Source organism: Doryrhamphus excisus, chromosome 8 (genome assembly GCF_030265055.1).
Source record: "Doryrhamphus excisus isolate RoL2022-K1 chromosome 8, RoL_Dexc_1.0, whole genome shotgun sequence".
Classification (NCBI taxonomy): domain Eukaryota; kingdom Metazoa; phylum Chordata; class Actinopteri; order Syngnathiformes; family Syngnathidae; genus Doryrhamphus; species Doryrhamphus excisus.
In genome coordinates, this window is record NC_080473.1 from 10,447,474 (window position 1) to 10,452,289 (window position 4,816).

The window sequence follows — 4,816 nt, forward strand, 5'->3', positions numbered from 1 at the left end:
TGTGTTTGTGTGTAAGCCCTATGACGCACCACAGAAGGCTTGAAAAGAAAGCCAGACCGGCTAGTTTGCTTTTATTGTAGACTCGTATCGGCCCCATCAAGTACATAGACACTGAATTCTGTTAGAACCTGTCTATTTCTGTGTGTATTAATTAGTATTGGAGTTGCTTTATCCTGCTTTGTGTGTGTGTGTGTGTGTGTGTGTGTGTTTGTGTGTGTGTGTGTGTGTGTGTGTGTGTGTGCTGCTTCACCCTCAAGAACCTCATCATGTCACAGTGACCAGAAAGCAATTATCATTGCTGCTGTGAGGAGGGCATCGTTTGCTCTTTTCTCTCTGTAGTGAAAGTGAAGGGGAACAAGCTTCTTTCATTGAAAGAAAACAAAACAAAGCCATGGAGATAGAGAGAGGATTAAGTGCAGAAAGACATGCTGAAATTAGGAACCATAGGGAGGAATGTAGCAGGGTTCGCATGGGAAAACACATGGGAAGAGAAAATGTCAGGCTGACATTTCAGACTTTGAAAAGCCAATTTGCCCTTACCATGTTGAGGGACCCTCATATATAATAGTTTCAATATACTGTACAGTAAGCACACACACTCACACACTATGCAGACAGATAGTCTGACACATGTAGTGCAAGATGTAACATTGACTGGTGTGTATTTGCCCTGTGATTGGCTGGCGACCAGTCTAGGGTGTACCGCGACGGATGGATGCATGGAAAAACATTAAAAACAGGTATGTCTGCAAGTGAAATACAGATTAGCCATAGTCAACTAGCACAGCTTCTCTCAAGCCGCTGAGCTCATGATGTAACAAAAAACACACTCAAACCTGAACTGAAAGCCAACTGCTGTGCTGTGGCTGCAGCTCTATTAACATGCAACAAGCTCACACAGAAATAAGAAACAACAGGACGTCTAAGCAATGTGACTGCGGACTGAATGTTCTCATTTGGCTCTCTAAACACTGTTTAGTTTTTTTTTTTTTTTTGTTGGCAGGGTTTAAGTTTCTCTCAAGTGTTGTTTTGAATGACTAAAGATTTTGTGACAGCTTTTTCTGGTAACTTCCAAAAGAGTTCCACTTGGGCTCAAATCATTTGCCAATAATACTCCTGAGAGAGGATGATGCCAGTCCACACAACATCAATGGAAATATGATAAGCACGGTTAAACACCTTTGCTGAAACCGGTCTGTGTTGCTCTGTTTGGAAAGATAAACACACGTACTGTATATGTGGAAAAATAAGGGTGTGGAAATGACCTCCAAATGATCCAAATTGTTAATGGCTTGTGCCCCTGATGTCGGCCATGTTTTTTTAACCAGTTTTACAGATATGCTTGACTGTCGTAAAGATGGATACTGTTTTGTGTGTGTGTGTGTGTTTGGGCAAAAACCCTTAAATTTTGGGTGTTTTGTTGAGTACATTGAGTTGTCTTCGGGCGAGAGGCGGGGTACACCCTGGCCTCGTGAGGATAAGCGGTAGAAAATGAATGAATGAATGAACATTGAGTTGTGTGAGAACTTTCAAGTCAATCCCACTTGTGAGGTCAAACTTTGGGGTTCAATAACAACAGATGCAACACATTATTGTATGAAAAATGTATACATTTTTGTCTGCAATGGTTCAGAAATACGACAGTTAGCTTACACAAACAAATCCCGTAAATTTTCAGGGTATAAATTGAGACATAATTTTAAAATTTGTTTTTAAATTGCGGTCAAAGCATCACACTAACCATGTATACATGGACCCAAATATTCCAATTGCATTTGGTTTATTTGCTCAAACGGAAAGAATTTAACCTTTGTATGCACCTCATTCCGAAAGAAAAGTGCCAATCCGAAAAAACATATAATCGGATTCACAGGGGTGGAATATTCCTTTCCCCAATCCGATCGAGGTATCTCTTCTTCTTCATGGTGTTTTTCTTCTTCTGTTGTTTATTGGCGGTTGGCAAGCAGCTTTCGTGTGCATTAGCGCCATCTGTGAACAGAATCTAAACCCTTCTATACGCCATTCACTGGATTGCTGCAAAAACTAAATTTCAAGACTGAACGAATGAAAAACTGGCAAATTCGGAGTTATTCCAACAAGTGGAAAAAAAACTTGGGGAAGTCGGTATCACGTGATGTTGATGTTTACGTTTTACTGCGCATCCCCCATTGACTATTCTGGTTGATTATAGCAACGTATGTAGACAAGAGATTGGAATATTCCTTTTTATGTATACCCTTGTTTTCGGAAAAGTGATTCAGAAAGATTCCTTTCGGAAAGAGGAAAATTACTCATGTAAACATGGCTAATGACAATATTTTCCCCCAATGCTTCTGAAGAACACCATAAACACAAGAACCAAAGATGTCATTTAAACACACATTTAAACATTACCAACAACACAAAGGAGTTCTGGAAAGTTCATTCATTAATTTTCTACCACTTGTCCTCACAAGGGTGAGGAATGGTCGCCAGCCAACCACAGGGCACATATAGACAAACAACCATTCACACTCACATTCATTCCTATGGACAATTAACCAATTAACGTAGCATGTTTTTGGAATGTGGGAGGAAACCGGAGTACCCGGAGAAAACCCACGCATGCACGGGGAGAGCATGCAAACTCCACACAGAGATGTCCGAGGGTGGGATTGAACTCTGGTCTCCTAGCTGTGAGGTCTGCGAGCTAACCACTCGACCGCCGTGCAGCCCTGGAAAGTTATGTTATCTGTAAAACCGTGTCAGCTGTTGGCATGTAGCATTAGAGATCTCCATCCATCCATCCGTTTTCGCATCATTAATCACCGATAATGCAGAAACCATAGGGCCCTTCTCTTGACACCAGCTACAACAAGGTATTTTTTTTTAAAGTAAACCAGGTAACATGTCAGTAATTGTGCCACTGTTACTCTGATGCATTTGTATGAATGCATTAGCCCTGTGGGAAAAAAAAAATCAACAGATCTGGTCCTTTTTCCACAAGTCAACTTTTCCTTTCTTGCCCGAGCCGTGACTTACTTATTCACTCCTCAGACTTGAAACTTGAGTGCTTTTCTCTTGCGTGATGTGCACTGCTTGCCTGGAGCTGCAGTAAGTCCAGTGTAGGCTGACAAGTTATTGGCCTCAGACGAGGTCTAAATATTGCTGTTAAGCATCACCCCCAGATCTGTTTTTTAATAAATGTATTCAGTGGCCTGGAAACCGGTTATGTAAAAAAAAAAATATGCGTGGGAAAAAAAAAAACACAAAGAGTATTTTTGCATTTTAAATCACTTTCAATAATCTACTTGTTGTCATGTTTATAATATGATTAGTTGCAAATTGGCAACGCAGCAGAAGGAGGAACCAGTAGTAGCCCACAACAAAACCTGGTAGGCTGTTTTGTGGTTTTCCCCTCCCGGCAAGCTTTCCTCAGCATCTTCCGCCTTGCTGGTTTTGCATCATGTGTCTTCCTCACCTTTTGTTTGGGATGCTTTCATGTTCCCATCTGAAACCTCAGTCTCTCTTTTGTGCGCCTCAGTCTCACCGCCTGGTGTTTGATTTCTCCTGCCGAACTTTCTTACATAGAGTTTATTTTGTTGGCTTTCCTCATTTGCTCAAGTGTGAAGCAGCAACTGGAAAAGTCTTCTTGCAGCACCTGCAGGGTTTCTTTTCTTTTCTGCCGTCTTGTCACTTTGTAAATCATGCGGTGTAGCAGCCGATGCTGACAAGCTAGGCTTTGAGCCAGTGTAACTTACCCTGTTTGTCTCTCTGCGTGCATGTGTGTGAGAGAGTTGGAGATGGGGAATTACAGTGTGGCGTTTCAGAAGATGAGGGAGGGAAGAGAAGGAGCTTTTAATTCAGCAGCTGGTATGTGTTTAGAAGGTGGTAACACACACACACATACACACACACACTCACTCACTTGTTCACACGAAAAAACATGCACCCTTGCACAGTTGGTAGCACAGGTGGATTGAGGTATGCGGAATGTGCTGGGTGAAGATCGGGTCATCCATCAGCCAATCAAATGTTTTCTACTGCTTCACTTGTCCCACCCAAACCAGGAAGTGCTCATTCTTTAAGTATTTGTTAAGCTGTGCCATTATTCAACTTCTTCTAGGTTGCATTAATATGCCATATACAGGTATGCTGGAGCCTATCCCAGCTGACTTCGAGCGAGAGGCAAGGTACACCCTGGACTGGTCGCCAGCCAATCACAGAGCACATATAGACAAACAACCATTCACACTCACATTCATACCTATGGTTTTGGAACATGCAAACTTACTAAATACTCCAAATGCATGTAGTAAGTAAAGGGAAGATAGCGTCTTCTTCGTCAGTGCAGTGCAGTCATTGCAACACATGGTTGACGCTTCGATTCTCGAGTCATTTCATTTCACTACTCCCATATTTCTTAAACTCCTCAAGCCTGTCACATCCTGTGTAGTTTCCTTTGTGTCCTTTGTTGTTTATGTTTTGTATGCTATTATTTTTGCGCTCTGTTTTCTATGTCGCTTATCATCAATAGGGTCTCGGGTATGTTGGAGCTCATCCCAGCTGTCTTGTGTTTTTCCTGTTTGGCATTAATCACTGTCACCTGTTTCTAATTTCAATTATGCTTATTTAGTTCAGGTGTGTGTTCTTTCTTTTGTTGGATCATTGTTGTTTTATGTGTGTGTGATAATGTTGTATCCATGCTGCATTGTGTATAATATTTAATATACTTTTTACCTGGATTTGGTTCCTGCTCTCTGTATCCTTGGGGTCGAGCAACTATGTGAAATAATCCAGGACTACCAAAGTTACTAAAAATAGCAAATTAGAAAAC